Source organism: Melospiza melodia, chromosome 6, assembly GCF_035770615.1.
Source record: "Melospiza melodia melodia isolate bMelMel2 chromosome 6, bMelMel2.pri, whole genome shotgun sequence".
Lineage (NCBI taxonomy): Eukaryota > Metazoa > Chordata > Aves > Passeriformes > Passerellidae > Melospiza > Melospiza melodia.
Window position 1 is genome coordinate 57,706,004 of NC_086199.1, and position 18,468 is coordinate 57,724,471.

The 18,468-nt window shown below is 40.6% G+C and overlaps 1 protein-coding gene across 3 annotated transcripts in view; it reads left to right on the forward strand.

Annotated features, from left to right (window-relative positions):
* The window catches only part of DENND2B (DENN domain containing 2B), a 152,463-nt gene that overhangs the window by 35,972 nt on the left and 98,023 nt on the right, over positions 1 to 18,468 (forward strand). The window contains exon 3 of one of the 3 annotated variants that reach the window (XM_063158505.1): positions 571 to 644. The exons of 1 other annotated variant lie outside the window; for it this stretch is intronic. The gene's annotated coding sequence lies outside the window, so the exon portion shown is untranslated. Of the gene's footprint in view, positions 1 to 434; positions 645 to 18,468 lie in introns of those variants that run through there. One more of the 3 variants, XM_063158503.1, reaches the window with a different exon arrangement.

Here is an 18,468-nt window from a genome sequence, read left to right on the forward strand (position 1 = left end):
TAAGCAGTCAGGCCATGCCAGCAGAATTTCTTGTAATCTGCATGATTGTATTTCAACAAAGCTTCAGTGCTTTCACATATCAAATTCATAAGTAGTCAGGCAAAGAGAAATAGCCTGCAGGTCTGAATGTGATAGATTGACTTTTAGTTCAAAGCTTTGGTGAATAAATATCTCTTTTTTTCCTTCTGGGAAAAAAAGTACAAGTTTTGTGGTCATTTTCTCTTTTTTAGAAGGCAGTATCTCTAATTTCCACAATCAATTCCTGCCCAAATCTCAGCTTCCTGGGCTGACTCTGGGGAGGGGCTGGAGGAGGGGTGGAATGTTTCAAAACTTAGCTGATGAAAAGGCATGCTGTTTTGTGGATGCCTCCCAGAATTGTTTAAATCTGTGTGTGTGTGCGCGCGCTTATGAAAGGGGGGGGAGAGAGATCTCCATGACAACTGGCCTGGCCAGTCTGTGTTCTCTGCAATCATTGTGGCTGGAATCAGTGCTGAGAGAGGTCATATGAAGGAGTTATGGGAAGCACAGCAGGTATTAGACACTAAACGACTGGTTTTCTGATTGCCTCAGATAATAACACAGAGTTTTGTCTGGGAAATACAAATCTGAGAATGGAGTGGAAAGGGAAATGCTCCAAATTTCAGGTAACAAAAATTGCCTTTTTAATGTTATGTCCTCCCATTGTAAAGTTTGCTGATTTTTAATTTATTTTTTAAATTGGTGGTGGTGTTTACTCCCAGCCGAGAGTGCTGGAGTGAGCTTGGATTCTCTAACTCTGGGGAATGATGTCATGCAGCAACAGTTGGATTCTATTAGCCAGGGAAAGAGGAAACATCCTGCATTTTTTGCTTTTTTGGGGTGGGGGGGGGGGGGAAGGGAGTTACTTTGGCTCTTTGTTGAATCTTGTGCAAAGGCTACAAGAAGTGTTTTAAAAAGTTTGTAACAAATTAATTCCCAGAAAATACCATTTAGGATCCAGACAGCACCAAAGCTTAAACCCACTGCAATGATTACTCCTATATGCAAGAATATTATTATGGAAATGTTACAGAAATCAGAGGATTTTTATTTCATCTTGAATGCTCCTATATTCATATTTAATGAGAAAATTAATTAAACCATAATTAAGCAGAGGATTTGGAGCCTCCCTGAACTTGGGATCCTTTAGTAATTGTTTGGAGAATGTGCTGCTATAGAGTTTCTTCTGGGTTGGGCCCTCTCTCAAGTGGCTGCTCATGAATAGATGATGCTGGCAGCATTGTTCTTAATAAGGTTTTCAGTCCTAGACTGTGTATTTCATAGCTGTAGCTCAGCCTTTTAGGGAGAAGACAGTGGGGAAAGAAAGCAGAAAACATAATTTCCGCAATTTGAAAGGGACTTTTCTTCCCACCTTTCCTTTTGCTAAATGCTGTATTAAATGCTCAATGCTAGGGCATCATGCATAGCATTTTAAATTAAAAATTTAAATTTTAAGCAGAAAAATACCTAATGGGTGTACAACTGTTGTATCCTAATGAAAAGACTTAAAAACTTAATATAATCCTACTTTGCCAAACATCACAAAACCACATTGTATCAGCAATCATGATGAATATATTAGGTCACCATTGTGCTGTTTAAATTCCCCTTTGGAGATTCTCATTTCCACTTTTATGCTGTTTTGTTGCCTTCAGTGCATTTCAGGCACGATCCAAAACTCCATGGAGTCCATGGGAGTTTTCCCGTCAACTTCAAAGGGTTTGGGATCAGCCTCTGCCTGAGAACTTCCCAGCCTCTGTGTCAGTCTTTTGACTGCAGGACCAGGCCACAGGCTCTGCCTTTTCTTTCTTGAACTTTCCCAACAGAAGGTCTTTTGTGTTCCTCCAAACAATGCCAGACGCTGCTGACTGGCCTCAGAGTGGCTGCTAATAACACTTGCTGGAGATGATGGTGATGCTGATCCCCACTTTCTCCTCAAACCTTCCTAGAGGGGAAAGAATGGAAATCAGATCCTTCTGTCCTACCTCTCTCCCCACAAATGGCTGTTGTTTACAAGTATGTGTGTGTGTGCAAATTGTTCCTCGATTAAAGGGCTCTGCTTCAGAGGAGAGTTCCAGGAAGACTTTAGGGGAAAAAAAGCTGTCATTGCTGTGACCTACCCCAGAGCACTCATGCAGGAGGAGCAGGCTGTGTTGGAGCAGAACTGACATCTGCAAACTGAGGGCTCATCAGCACTGCCTAACACTTTGTGTCCACCTCTTGCCCACCAGCTCGATTCCATAAATACTACTGTTAGCAAATTTCAATAGCCTGGTTTGGGAAAAAAAATAATCTCTTTGATGGTTGTGACCAGTTTAATAAGAAATCCTTGTGCTATTTTTGACTAGAAATTAAATATCTGTGGAGCTGGTGTGCTAATTTGAACTATCCCCCTCAAGAAGGAACACTGTGATTATGTCCCAATTTTAAGGTTAATTTGAGGCAAAAATGCTATTAGTCCCTGAAATTTCTAAGACAGGCAAATCTAATGATTTTCAGTGTTAGAACTGCTGCTTTTAAGTGCTTACATTTTACAGATCATCCTAGGAATCCTGAGAGGTCTCTGCAAGGTGTTCCAAACCAGGTATTCCAAAGGCAGCAGTGGGATTTTGGTGTGTCTCTGTTTGCTGTGATGCAGCAGGAAGCCTGGTGAATTCTCTCCTAGGGGTTCTGGCTGAGTGGCATTTCCCTTAATGGTCTGTGCTGTAGCATTTGCAAGTTACTTTGAAAAGTGATACAAGGCACTGTTCCCTTGGTCCTTTAAGATAATTTCCATATGTTCTAGCACTCTGAATGGTTTCAAATGAAGTTTTCATATGTTATGCCATGCGTACCTTATAAGTAGGAGATAATAATAAAATTATAATATATTTGTAACTACAATTGTAACAAGATTGACCCATTGTGTTTTCATCTATTGAGGGAGTGAGCAATTCAGGAAGGCTGCTGGTATAGCTGGTAAGGCAGGTGGAGTCCTTGCAGGGGTCTGTGCAGGTGTAACAGCTCTGTGTTCAACACAGCATCTCTGGGACAGGTCCTTAGCTCAGCATTTATAGCTTTCTGTAGTTGTCACTTATAAGTGCATTCATGTCTGCATTTCAAAGACGGTTGCTTTGTGTTGTCCTGATATAAATGTCCTCACTGGTCCCAGGTGTTCACCATGGTTCTGCCAGTGGCTGAATGTCCATATTCTGTCTGGATAGTCAGTGGCTCTGAGTTTTCCAGAGACATTGGTGAGGTTCTTTGGTGGGATTAATTGCTTTCTGCCTCACTGTACTTAGAAGGAAAGTGAAGGGACACAGTAGGAATTTTTTTGTTCTCTGTTCTTCACTGTCCACAGAGTGATTTTTATATTCTGAGGTAAGTGTTTTAATTGCTTGTTTCATCTTGCATGGATCCTGTCTTCTGTAACTCCTTGCACACCCTCTATCCATAGGCTGACAGCAGATGTTTGTGTTGTCTATTGAGGTCAATTCCAAGTTAACTGCTAACATGATGCATTTGTCTTTATTACTTAGAAATACACTGCTTTGCAAATCAGCTGAGGCTACCTAGAGGACTAGGACTGACTTTGTACAATTCAATATTAGTTTCTGCTCTTAGTCCTTTCTCTAGATTACTACAAAGTCCTTTCTATTTTTCTTCTTAGGGAAAGTCTGTGAGACATTGGAAAAACTTTGTAGTTTTCTTTTTTTTTCTGCTGTTTCTGTTCAAGGTTGATCTTCTGAGCACCTGGTGTTGTGGACAGATGTTCCATTAAATTCTTGAACACAAGATCATCTTGTGTTCATCACATATTCTTCATCTGTAACTTTATACCCATTATAGGTAGAATTAATTGATTGAAAACAATGATGCTGCATGTTTAGTAGAGCTGCTCTTGGTGATGCTCAAATCTTTCCTGATTTTCTATAAGTTAATTTCAATTCCAGCAGTATGAACAATGAGTTCTCAGTTGTTTCCTCTCACATTCTGTTTTCTGGTCATGAGTGACTTCCCAAGGTGTAAAATGTGACACATAAAAAGATCTGTTCTGTGCAGCTCACACTGGAGATGGGTATGGCTGCCTTTAATTACAGCAAGAGCCTCGACAGGATGGCACTGTCACTCTGCTCTGCAGTGCAGGCTCTCATTAGTGCTAATCAGTGATCTCTCTTCTGGCTGTGCATCTTTGACCCAGTTACTTTGCTGAACTTAGCACTGTTGCTAGTGTGACACAAAGCAGACACTTGGCACAGCCCTGATCACAGAGCAGGGCAAGATCTGGCAACTTTCACACAAATCCATTATAATTAAGGCTTCCGCTCTGGGATTTAAACTGTTTCTTTCTCTTAAAAGCCTGGGAGGCTTTTAAAAGTATTTTTTCAGGTTGAAAATGGACTCTACTGCTGGTAGAAGCAGGTCCCCAGGTGGTACTAGCTTCAGGCAGACCTGGAAGAAGCAGGTGCTGCTCTTGTTCCTTCATCAGGCTTTGCAAACCTGAGTGCTTTTTGAACAGAGCCTCCCAGTTGTTCCTCAGTTTCTTGTGACAACAGAGTCCCCTAAGCAGTTACAGGAGTGTTGCACAGTTGGCTATCCTCCAGTGCCAGCTCTTATTCTGAGTTCAAGCCTCATGTAACAATCTTCTCTGCCCACTTGGAGCCAAACTGTTGTAGTTAAGGGGCTGTTCAAAGGAGTCCTGTTTCCCAACCCTCTCAGAGGCAGTGCTTCCTCCTGGAACCCTTTTTGCTCATCCTCTTGCAGTTTGATGACAAGAAGATGAATTGGAGGCTAAAACTTCTGCCAATGGCAAGAGCATAGTCTGGCATCCTCTGTGCAGCTGGCATCCAAAGGATACAAGCCATCAAATTATCTGTGCTCCTGGGCCGGCTGAGCCTGTTGGTTTATGACCAGAACATCCCTCCTGTCTTTAAAGCTTCCTTGAAAGTTAAAAGGTGTCACTGAACATTTACCACGTTTATGGGACATGCTGAGGACAGCTGGGCAATTTTGGCAGTCCAGAACCTGTTCCCTGCAATGCTGTTTCATGCCTTCTTGGTAGAGAGCAAAAAGCAATTTGAGCTGCAGTATAGAAACATTTGCAGCTGCACAACTCACATTCCTGTGTTTCAGTCTCTCACAGGCTCCTGCAGACCTTCTATTATTAGTTTTAAAAGAATAGCTGACAGCTGATTAATTTGAATGGCATATTCCAGAGAGAGCTGTTTTATGACTGTCAAGAGTAGCAAGCCAAGAAAATATTGACTGAAGTTAAAAAGAGATTTCTGATGTAGAGCACAATCTTGTTTATCCAAAAGATTTGTAGGTTGACAAAGCCATCGTCATACCACCCTGCTGTCAACATGTTCAAGCCCATGCTGGGGGAGGTGAGAAACTGAGCAGCTCAGCCTGTTTTGCATTCATTCCCTCACAGTTTTCTGGGAGAGTTCCCAGGGGTTTCCTGGCATGCTGTCACAAGGCAGGGGCTGCATTGCAACTCTGCCTTTAAAAACCCACCTAAAAAATAATTTCAAGTGACTCATTCTGATGTTGGGTTTTGGAGAAGAGTCAAGTTGGTTTCAGAGGGGAAGAGTGAAAATAAAACTATTTTGGACAATGGATATGCTCTGTGTAATCAGCTGATGCTCTGGATTAGAGCTGCTCTCCGTGCATCAGACTGGGTTTCACTGTTGTACTGACCCTGCTGCACTCAGGCAGCAGATGGGCTTTTGGAAGGGAATGAAGATCTAAGAGCAGACATTGGTTTTTCAGTGTGTCTGGTCACCCCTTTCATTTCCTGTGGAAAGCACTGCCCTTGTGTGCCGCTTGTAAGCAAGGCACTGCTCACAGCATGGCCAGCTGAGGCACTGTACTCTGGCCCTGACCTTGGGCTTCAGTGGAGAAGGAGAGCCAGTCTGTCCCTGGAAACGATCCATTTAGGCCTTCTGCCTCCTTCAGCATCAAGCCTCTGCTATAATGTTGAAATATCACTTCCTTTCATGGGCCTGTTCCCTCTGATCTTCCTGTGCGAGACTCCAGTAGGGCAGGAGTCACAAAAGGTCAGAGTGAAGAGAGGCACTGCACAAAAAGGCAAAATCGTGCCCTAGTAATGAGATTTGTTTCATGTATAGGTTGGATGAAGGCAGAGGTTGAACTAACTGCATTTAGAAACACTGACTTTGTTCCCACATGTTTGGAGCTCTTTTCATGGTGAGGGGCTGCTATCCAAGCTGGTGAGCAGAGAACCCTCAACCAGTTAGACCCTTTTCTGCTTCAATCTCAGTGCACAGTAGAATGTGCTGTCAGATTTTACATGCTCTCCTTTCCTGTGAACATGTTATCCAGGTTTCTGCTGAAACACATCACGAGCTAAGGTCCCTGATGTGAATTATTTACTATTGGCTGATGTATATGGACAGCAGAAAACAAATGTAGGCATGACTCAGTAAACAAATGTCAACCTGACTTGTACTGCAGTAGCACAGGATGCCTCCTGGGGTCAATAGCCATCTGCAAGAGCTGGGCATTCAAAAAGCAGCCTGAGGTCATCAGCCTGCAGCACCGTATCAGCAAATCCCAGTGCAGCTCCTGGGCTTGTGACTCTGATAGTGGGTGTGCAACCTGTTCTAAATGTGTGGTGAGATCCTCAGGAAGAGGAAGGCAGTGGAGTTATGCTAAAGGTTTCCATGATTTTTTGGAAAATCTGTGCAGTTCTTGTTCTAGGCTGATTGAAAAGAGGCCATCTACCCAGAGAGTTCAGGAGTCAGGGAGTGGCTGCTCCAGTCAGGCTGTGAGATGCCCTGAAATCCTGAACAAATTCCTCTTTCTCCACCTCAGTATTTCCATGTACAAAACCAGGCTGCATTAGGTGAATTGTCCTGTGTACCAGCCTCTTGCTGAGCAGTATCAGGTGTGTAATGTCATTTTGGCAGCTGCATTTCTGGTGAGATCTTGGCTACAGCAGCAGTGCCCCAGGGCTGACTTGTCTTCCAAGATTTGTTATCATGAGTGCCTCAAGGTCACAGTGACAGGACAGACTGCAAAGTGAACTGCCACTGGTTCTTGAGAAGGGTGAGTTTTTACTACCTGTATTGGTGCCAAATGATATGCTGGCTTCTGGAAGCATTGAAGTGTTTACTATTAAAAAATTATTTGTCATGAGAAAAGGGGAAACCTGTTGCCTGCAGTGAGGGAACAGTCACCTGCTCCTGAGTCTGAGTGGAAAAGGGAAATTCTGGGAAATAGCTAGAGGAACAGGGCAGGAAAAAAAAGCCAGCTGATATTGTGAAGGAGTTGAGAGAACATTGTTAAAACATAATTATTCTTCTGGCTTTTCTGTGAGGTGGGCAAAGTCAAAACCCAGGCTTCTGGCTCAGCTTATCATTTCAACACTTCTCATTTCAAGATTTGCTTATGATCTGATTTAAAAGCAAACTTTGTAGATGGGGAACCCTGTAAAAATTTTTTTCACTATCATGGACATTTTGGTATTCCCAAAACAAAACAGTCCAGGACACTTGTGGCAGTGGGGTGATACTGGGACCTGCTGGGCTGTTTCACTGCTGAACTGGAGCAGCAGCTCTTGCCTTGGACAGATTGCCCTTGTGACAGTGGCTCATTAAAGATTGTCCCATCAGTTATGTTTCCATGACAGCCTCAGGTCTGGCAAATGTGACAAAGTTGTGTTTTATCAGCAAATCCCCTGTGGGCCCTAGTCAGGAAAGCATATGGAAAAGGAGAGAAAGTTATTCTTCCTGCTCTTTGTTACTGACCAACTGCTCTTTGTGTGTGAAGCAGCCAGCCATGACTGGCTACATTTCTCTGTGATTTGCAGTACCTCCTGTGTGGGGCTGAGCCTGTGCTGACTCAATACATTTTCCATTTGTTAAGAAGTTTTATTTGTTGTTTTGGGGACCAAGTAAGCTCTAAAGGTCAGATTAAAGTTCTGGAGATCGAGGCACAAGTGGAGGTGCTACACAGAGTCTTGGGTACCTTGAATCAAACTGACTTTTTTGCAGAACAGTTACAGAAATTCAGATAGCTATGTTGGCCAGGGTTGAACCTGGGGGAGAGCAGTTAGACTTGTTCTCTTGCAGTTACTTTAAAAAAATAGCAAGAGCATGTAATTTATATTCATCTAATATCTCCCTTTGAAATTACTCAGCGAACACTATAAGATGCAGCAGTCTGCAACCACTTGTTATCTGTAGGTTATCTATTAATATGTTGTATGACAAATCACACTCATGCATAAAACATGGAGAACACAAAAAGATTAAATTATAGACATGGAGAGCTCTCTTTCTGTCATGTACATATCAATCCTGATTCCTAGAAGGATCTGTAATACCAGTATTTGCCCTTCCTATGCAGGGAAGACAAAAGAAGGGAAATAATAGTTGTATAAATAAGATAATATGTCATAACTTATAAAAAGGAGGAGGGCTTTTTGAAGTAAAACATAATTGTAGGCACACAGGTTGTGGGAATTGGGAGTGGGGCTGTGGCTGAGCCCCATCCCCAATGGGCTGCAGCTGTGAAAGGCAGGTGAGCAGTGTTGGAGGTGATGAGCCAGGGAGTGCTGAGGGGTTACTGACCAATCACCAAAGGGAGCAGAGGGCTCACAGGTGCAGTGCATCAGCATGAGGGGATAAAAGGCTGGGCCAAAGAAGGAGAAGGGCAGATACTTGCAGCCTTCTGAGGTGAGATGATGGTGCTCTGTATGGGCAGACACCTGAAGCCTTCTGATATGGTAAGGTGTTACTCCGTGTGAGTTGAAGCTTTCTGGTATTGTATGATTACACTCTGTGTATGGTGGCCCTCTCAACTGCAACCTATGCTGTGGTGTTTGCTGTGACACATAATTGCCCTTTCCTGAACAGAATCAGATCTGCTTAGAAGCATTCAGCCCATCTCTGAGGGGAATTGCAGACAGGATGCAGCTTTGCTAATATTGGCAGGTATTGGAGCTTTTTTTAACTGAAGTGGTAGAACCTAGGTCTCTCTATCAGATCATGAGTTGAATCCTGGTGCTACACTCAGGATGCCAAAAAAAAAAAGGAAGCAGGCTGTCTCTCAGACAAAATTTTGTCACGTACAAATAGCAAATTCTAGTTTCTGAGAGAGTGGTGAGATGCTGGAGCAGGTTGCCCAGAGAAGATGTGGATGCCCCATCCCTGGAAGTGTTGCAGGCCAGGTTGGATGGGACTTTGAGGAACCTGGGACAGTGGAAGCTGTCCCTATCCATTGCAGGGGAGTTGGAACTAAACAATCTTTAAAGGTCCCTTCTAATCCATACAATTTGATAATTCTATAAACTTTTTGACACACCAAGCACAGTCAGTGGCAAGATGAAAGACCAGGGATGCAAATGGGTTTGTTTTCAGAGGATGCTATGCACCTCATCACAGATGGGTATCTGAGGAGGTAACACCTTTGTTTTACATTTTTAATAAGTTCACATGTCCATTTTGAGAAAGAGGAAAAAGACTTCTTAAGGACAAGGTGTTGCTTAATGAATGAAGTATTTCTATGCAAGATTGAAATTCTGTTGTGTTTTTTGGCATTGAAAGTAGTAAAGGCAACATTTGAGGACAGTCAATCAAAAGGAACTGACAACCATTTTATAAGGTATGACCTCTTATGTAGGCTCTGCTGGCAGCAGTGGTGTGCAGCGTTACCAATCATGTTGTATAGTCTTTTGCAAAAGTACAGCAAAATGAAGCATTAGGTGACTCATGAAGTTTACTGCAAAGTTTTCTTTGTCTCTTGGTAACAGCCAGTCTGCAATGAGCCTCTTCCATTGCACCTTTGCAGGGATGGTGTAAGAAATTGTGGGGGTGACATCACAGCAAACTGCAATTGCCACAGTGTTTGAAGAGAAACTACTCAAGTGAGACCAACATTTGGAGTTTTGTTTGTATAGTGTTCACCATGTTAAGCCTTTCTGTGTTTCTGAGGTAGTGGGTGTAATAATAACTGGGTTAGTAAAGTTCAGGCCTGATAATCACCACTGTTAAACTGAGTAGAATATTGCCTTTTTCTAGCCGTGGCTATTCTAGAGATACGCACATTTTGATTTTCAAGAGCCGTTAACTATCTTTTGGTTAAAAGGAAAGGTGAATGAGTCAATGCACATCAATTTGCTCACCACTTTATCCCAGTCCTGTTACAAATCTGTGGCTAAAAATGCAACACTTACAAAATCTCTCCATCCTGTATCTCAGTGGCAAGTTTGCATTTCTGTTGTTTTTGTACAACTATTCCTGTTGGCAGTTCTGGTGGGGAAATGGAAAACCAGAATTGTGAAAAAGTGCTTTGTTTCTCAGCTGGCTGCACCCTAGCTTGCAGTTTTCATTCTACCTTGAAAATCTTCTCCCAGAAAAATGAGTCTGAGCCCTAGACAGTATTCCTGTAAAAGCAACTGAGTCATTGCAACTGTCAAGTAACTGCTTTAGTGACTGAGATGAACAGATAGCTATGAATTTGCTGTAAATCTATATTACACCATTAATTATTGTTTCTTTTCTGTGTAGTTATACAGGAAGAAAGACAGCATTGCTCTGAAACAGGGTTTTTTGTGTGGGTTTTTTTTTGTATTAATGTAGTAGCGGGCAAAATGAAAAATAGTGTGACTCATAAGGAGTAAGGTGGAGAATTAAGAGATTTCTCTTTTTTTCCCTCTTTTCTCATGATCAAAGCCTTCCAACCAATACACTTTTTGAAGCAGTTCATATTTCACCAGCTAAGTGTTAAGTTTCTCCCCCACTTATACTAGCTAGGTGGATCATCTATTTGCAGTTTCATACCTGAGGCTTTATTAATAATCTTATGCATTCAGCTGAATAAACATGACAAATATCTTTGTGAGGAAGTTTACTTGCAATAAATCTGTGGTGTACACAAAGCAGCAGATCAGGTCTCAGCAAAGTGTGTTTGTGAATAGGTGATTATACAGATTTTTATTCTTTTTCTCTCCCTAGGTAAAAAGGACTATATCCAAAGGGGATGTGCAAGATACTATATTCACTGAAAGCTGTTATGGGTGGGAAGGAAATTGCCTGTATTTCCAGTTGTGGGAAAGACCTGTGGACAAATGCCCTGAAGGGCAAGAGGTGTGTAAGGCTGTCAAGAAACAAGGAAAAGAAAGGCATTAAAACTAATTGAATAATTAGATCTCATTCAAACAATGATTCATAGAACTTGGTTTTGGCTGTCTTTGGACAGAGACTTTGGATGAAGCAGTAGCCAAGAGATGATTGAAAATGCACCACAGCTCTCTTGGCATATTGCCTTCCGAAATAGATGGTGAAGCATCTCACTGGGGCTGTTAGCTGCTGTGTTAAAAATGTTTCTTAGTCACAAACAGAGCTACCCAGAGACGAGTTTTAAAAAGCTGTTCTGCAGCAGCTCTAGTCAAAGCAGGGTTCATTCGAAATTGTCATCCATGCTGTCAAATGACTGCTCAGTGTAAGTCAAAGAGAGGTGGAAGTTTGAAGGGATCTAGACTGTTTTATTAGGTGACCAGGTGAATAAAATATGTGAATGCAATGCAAAGGACATGTGGTAGTGGCTCTGACTTATCAAATGGAAAGCTTTTTACTGGAATGAAAAAATTTGGTTACTAGTTAACAGATTAATAAATTTTACTGTACAAGAATTCTGTACTTGATGGTTGTGATAATTTCCTTTGTCTTCATTTAAAGGTTTATGTTAACTGAAGTCTAGTTTTTACTTCTCTGCATACTATGAAAATCTGATTTGTGGTGTGGTATGAGTGTATAATGATCAACCTAGAGATTTCTGTGCAATAGGATCTGTGAAAAAAACTAGTATCTAAAAATGGCACGTTAAATCACAGATTGAATTGCTGGATCACATCCTTGGGCTGAAGGACCATGTCACCAATTTCCCTTCCCTTTTTCCAGAAGAGGAAATTGTTCTAGTCCAGAAGTTGATGGGATGTTTTTTTTAATTATTTACATTACTTTTACCTGATTGTATACTGGCAGCAGATGCTTCTTTCATCTTGCTCTATGTGGACAAGCATCAATGAAAATGTATTCAGCTCTGCTGCAATTTTTGGAGTTTTCTCTTTTTGCCAGAGAAATATTTTAAGACAATGGAAAACTATAGACAACTGCTGCAAAAAGCAGTGACCCTATAGGTGAAATTGGTCATACCAGTGTTGCTGAATCCTAAATTCCTTTTAATTTGGATATCAGAGGTAATCATTACCTAGAGAACCCTAAGGAGGCTCCTGAAACAGCTCAAATTTTAACAGATGTAAATAAGCCTGTACCTTTGTGGCACATCTTAGCTGCAGAATATGCAATGACTGGGAAGCAGTGGTTATTTTTGGGGGGTTTGAAGTTGTCAGAGAGCATTACTGTGATTTTACACAGGAGTAATGGAGCTGGGCTGCTGCACAGTCTAGTGGTAACTTAAAGACAGAGCCAAAGTCTGAGACCCCACTTATGCTGTTACTGAGCTAAAAATTTGAGATACCACTTATGCTGTTACTAAGGAAAGTGCCTTTCTGATGCCTTTCCAGCTCAGACTGTTGAAGCTGTGTGTGCACAATAGGTTTTCTTTTCTTTTAGCTGTGTAGTACATAACTGGACTTGCTTCTTCGTGTCTCTGGGCAGTTGGATTCTGCTGTATTTTCTCTTTATGGATGATCCTGGTTGAAAAGTCTGCTAATCTCCATTGGACTTGACAGAAAAAATGTTAGGGATATGATTTTGAAACTGAAAAGTGCAGCACTGTAATAAATTGTGGCTCTCTGGTTGAACATGAAGATAAAATTCATTCCAGACCCTGTGTTCAAATGGAACAGTTTATGAATGGAAGCACAGCCCCTGGATTGTATTTCAGCGTTAGTCTCTGGTTTGGAATTGTGCTGTTTCCAACACAGACAAGGATATATATTTTATAAGCTTTCATTCTTCCACTCTTCAGATTGTTCGAGGACAAAATCTCTTGTGCTGGAGTTGGCAGTGGATTATATGCCATAGGAAAAATATTTTAGTTTTTTGAAAATAGCTTTGCATTTGGCTGAAGGAGAACTGGCTAATACTTAAGAGATATCACACTTGTATTTCTTCTGCTTTACCTTAATTTCTTACTAGCCTTGTCTTCTGTTCATCACCTCTGTCCCTGCTTTGATGTCTGTCAGATGGGGACAACTCTGTCAAGTGGCATCACAGCCGTGTGTGCTGTCATTTGAGCAATCAGTGTTCAATGAAGCTGCAGTAAGTGTCAATTAGTATTGGTTGTGTTCAGATGGGCAAGATGGACTACAAGGATGGTGTAGTTATTAAAGAAACAACCAAATCAAGAAAAAACATGCTCAAGCAGCACCTAATAGGAAACTAGGAGTCTTGGCCTGAAGTCTGTGAATGTTCCAGCCCCTGCTGCAGAGAAACAGCAGCTGAGTAATAGATGCTTAAAGATGAAGACCAAGCCAAAACCTCCTGTCAGTTAACATGCTGTGGTTTCACCCACTGCCTAGAACTGTTTAGTTTTAAACCTTTCAGATGGTTTATGTTACAATGTTGACAGAAACAAAAATGAGATGCAAAAAGAAAAGCTTGGGGAAAAAAAGCTTGAGGTGTGACTTTACGTATGTTAACTGGGAACTTAATTTTTTAAAAATGTATTCCTTCTCACTGGGATATTTAAAGATGCGGAGCTCCTATAATTTTGGCTGAGAAATGTTTATTGATGTCTAGCAACTTCATCTCAACTGACAAGAGAGAGTGTTAGTCTTGGTTTTACTGATTAATAAGGAGGTGAAAGACTATTGTTCAAATAGGAAGTTTATTCAGTCTATCAAAACATTAGTTACTTTTTTTATAATTGGAAAGAATTAGAAGGGGGTTTATAACAAGGCTTCTTATTTCAAGCAGAAAATTGTGATAGAGCTACAGCAGCTTGTTTGTAGCATTAGATGGACTGAGTTGTTCAGGTACCCAAGGACACATGAAAACAACTCTTCCAGCAAAAAAACCTCTGGAGATGTTCAAACCCCACCTGGATAAGATCCTTTGGAACCTGCTCTGGGTGAACCTGCAGCAGGGGTTTTGGACAGGATGGTTTTCAGGGGTCCTTTCCAGCTCCGGTTATTCTGTGATTCAGTGACTTTTCTAGCATGCTTGGAAATTGCAAATATACTATATTTTCCAGAAGAGGAAAATTCAGGTCAGTGATTCTGATCATGATAAACCAGCTTGGAGGGAAAGGACTTGTGGAGTCTTGGAGTTTAAAAGTAAAAGATAGATGGTGCTGAGCAGTCTGATAACTCTGAATGCTCTATTGTAGACTCAGAGAAGTGGCATGTTTGTTCTTTTTGGACTTTTGCTCAGTAGGAGAACCACAGGGAAAAATTTAGAATCAGTAGAGCCACTGGAGAGTGACTTGATAAGGGTGTTAAGATAAGACTACTGGTGAGAGAAAAATATCATGTTGTAGAGCTTATTAATGAACTACTATCTTGAGACTACTTTCATCCACTACCTCCATAAAAATGTTCATTAAAAGGAATATGCAGTTAGATTTTCTCCCTCTACACACCTGAGTTGTTGATTTTTCAGACTGAAATAAAGGAAATGGCATGACAGTGTCATCACTCGAAGATGAAGACAGCCCAGGTGGGCTGAAGGCAAGCAAACACAAATTTTAACTAAAACCAATCTTGTCACAAGAACTAGGGACTATATGAAGTGAAGAGCAAGCCAAGATTGCTATTGGGGCAGAGCCTTCAAGTCTCTTGTTTAAAGAAGAAACACCCTTCCCTTCAACTGCTGATTATGATTTAAAATTTTTCCTGTTTTCAGTTTTAGTTCAGCTTCTTTTCATAACCCTTACTGGTAAGAATATGTGTAGGCAACAAAGTGGGAACGGATGTTGCAAGTCTTTTACTGACTCTTTGAAAGCTGTAACACAATTGAGATAAATTAGCAGTACCAGCAGCCTGTGAACTCTTCTCAAGAATGTTCTCTTAAAACAGAGGGTAGCAATCTGGATCAAATCCATTTGTTAAGTGATGTACTAAATATTTTTTTGTTGTTGCTGCCAAAGTGTTAGTTTAAAGAGTTATTTGTCTGCATGTTTCTATTTTTTGGTTCTTAATGGAAGCATTAATGTGTATTTTTAAAATGCTTTTCTGCCCGTAAACCATACCTTGAATACTTTCCAAAAGAATTTTTAGTAATAGTTTCTGTTGAAATTAGTTATTGGGGGATCCATGTGCTGTTTGATAGAGGAAGTGTGGGTTTTCTTTGTTGTTTATAGTGCCCAAAGAGAACTTTAATTTTCACCCCCACAACAGCCTCTAATAAACACCAAAATCCAATGTTTTGCCCAGGCTCTCAGAATACTCAAATTGCTTGGCTAATCTGAACAGGGCTGTTGGACTCCTTCAATCAAAGTCAACATTTCTTTTCCCCTTCCCAGTTCCTTACAGAGAAGAGTATTTCTAATTTAGTCTTTGTTTCTCCTTAGATGGTTGAGTTTCCAGGTGACTGGTTAAGTCAGGCAGTAGTAATAATAGAGGCTTTGCAGTATGTGGTGCTAGATAAAATAAAATAACAATCAAAAGTAGATAAACTTTATGTGAAACAAGTAAAAACCTTGACTAAATTAGAACTGATTAAACACTTTTTACCTTGGTTTACCTTGACCTTATCACTGAATTTTTCAGATGGCTTGCTGTCTTAAGCCTTCTGTATGATCTGTGGACATCAAAGCAATCTTGTCTAACAGCACAATGATTAATGGGGTTTGGCTGAAGCAGGGTAGCTTTGAAGGAAAATATTTAGCTGGCAAATAGTTTTTACTTCTTCCAATAGAAAAATAAAATTATTTCTTAAAATGTATTTGCTTCTCCTTAACATGGGTAAAGTACCTTGCTGACAGTGTTTTGAAAGACTTCTGTAATACTTTAAATGATATTGTTATAGTGCTTCCTCATGTGGACTTTTGGCTCTGTTTTTTTTGTCTATTTTCATTGGGCATTCACTTGAGGAATTACTCTGAAAATGTGCTGTATTGAATGACATACACTAAAAGTCTCCCTCTTTTCTTGTAAGAAACAAGATTCCTTTTGCAACCTGAAAGCCTCTTTGTGTGTGGCAGGAGTGAAATACCTTCTGAGAAACATGAAGCTCAGTAGATGCTCTCTTGAAGGTGCCTGTGCAGCCATCCCCTGGACTGACTGCGGAGTTCAATACTTTTGTGTTGAATGAATTGTCTGCTTCAAGCAGCACTGAAAATTAATGCTCATTCTAGCACTTGTGCAGCACCATGAAATGCACAAGATGCAGAAGAAACAACTCTTCCTTCCCCACAAATTATGTGTAGGGGAAGGATGGATTGATTCAACTCAGTGCAGTGAAACAAAATGCTGGGTACATCACTGTGCATTGACTCACCTTTAGTCACAGATTTAAGTGTGGTACTGTCATGTAAGAGTATGGCCAGAGTGGGATCTGAAAGGACTCACTGTCAGCAGCCTGTTGAGTTTCAAATATGTTATTCATATGATTCTTTCCTCTCTCCAGCTGTTTCCACAAATTGGAAAGGCTTTATTTCAGTTTATAAATGCCATTTCCCCATTGTTCATGCCCACAGATATTTTCCATGCCCAACTATCCATCCTCCCAAGAAAAGAAATCCTGGCCCTATAAAAGAAGGCATGTGGAATGATCCTTTGAGGAGAAAGTCTGAAATGGCACAATATTGGATTTGCCATCTGCAAAGTTTCAACAGCTGGTATTCCTCTGTTGCATATCTGGGTGGGGACATGGGGCACAGAGAAGAAAATGAGTGGGGTGTGGTTGCATTTCCAAAGAGCTCTCATGTTTTGTGTTGTGGCTCCAGCTTTTCCATTAAAACTGGAAGGGCCAAAACTCCCTTCTGTGAGAACTGAATGGACTAGTTGCTTCATGTTTTGCTACAGCATGAGGTGAATTTATCACACACAGAGACTCCAACCTCATTGGCTTTTTGATGAAAAATCTGGTCAAAGAGCTGAGAGAATGCAGTTGTCTGAAAGAGCAGAGATAATACCTTGGAGCTGCCATAAAATTAAACTGCAGTTTGAAAAAAAGCCCTCAAACTTCAAACCATTTTCTCACATGTGTTTTCTTTAGCACCTCACCTAGAATGCAGCTACTGTGAAGAATCAACCACAGTGAATTTCATGTTTTTCACACCTTTATATTCTTTTCACACCTTTATATTCCCTAGGATCAGAAAAAAGCTTAACATGACTTTTGCATCTAAAACATAGGATAAAGAAAACTTGTTACACATGGTTGTCCCACCATGCATCCTTCTTTAGGTTAAATAGGAGAACATTTGTCTGGGGAAAATGAGGTAGGAGTTTGGATATTAAGTAATAGGCACACACTAGAAGAGAGAGGCAGTTTTTCCACAGGAAGCTTCAGGAATTTATGCTTTGTAGCAACCTGTGAATCCTGGTGGATTTATAACACCTACAAATTATAACACAAATTATCAGTTAGAACATCTCATCCCTAAATGGTCAGATGAGTAGCTAGTCACAAAAGGTATTTGAACTAGATTCATAATCTTATAAATCTTTACCTTTTGGAGTTGTAAAAGGTATTTTTTTGTTGTAGCAGGGTGGAATCTGCTGTCAGTCAGCTTTTGTCCACTGTGCACAGGTACAATTTTATTTGCCTCTATAATACAAATCACCTTCCTGGGACCACAAAAATGTCCATAGATATTTATCTACCTTTTGAAACACTAGGACTGAATTTTGAGTGAACTGTGGCCAAGTTTGTGGTACCAACTGGAAACCACAGGGAATCTGGCAATGCAGGCTTTATGCCAGACAAAACTGTTTAATATCTCTCTTGCATATTTTGATTTGTTCATTAATCAAACACAAGTGAAAATACATTCACAGGAAGTTGATACTGAAGAGTTTCTGTGTAATAGATTTATTTTTTTTTACCTTAAAAGACTTATTTCTTTTGTGATGATGGAATTTTTAGCAGGAAAGTGTTGTTTATATACCCTGTGTTTACTTTATTCTGCTCAATTTACTTACTGGAGAAGAAGTTTTATTTGTGAAGTTTTATATCAGATTGTGCTGTACATCTATCTGTAACAATGTCTATTTGTAGATTCACATTTTTAAATTCTTTTACCTGGTAGTGGGAAGATACGTGTGCATGGACTTGAATTGAAGGAGGAACAGTGACAGGAGTATGAAACAGAAGAGAAGTCTGAGTTGTAATTTCCTTTCTGGTATACTCTATGAACAGTAGCAAAGGAGTGTCTGAAACTAGAGTTAAAGTGAGAACTGCATAAGCATAAACTCTATGAAAGCAGAATAGAGTTGTAGTGTTCCCTTACACTAAATGAACTGTATGTTATCAGAGAATAAGCTGAGTTGGAAGGGTCCCATGAGGAGCATGGAGTCCAACTCCTGACCCT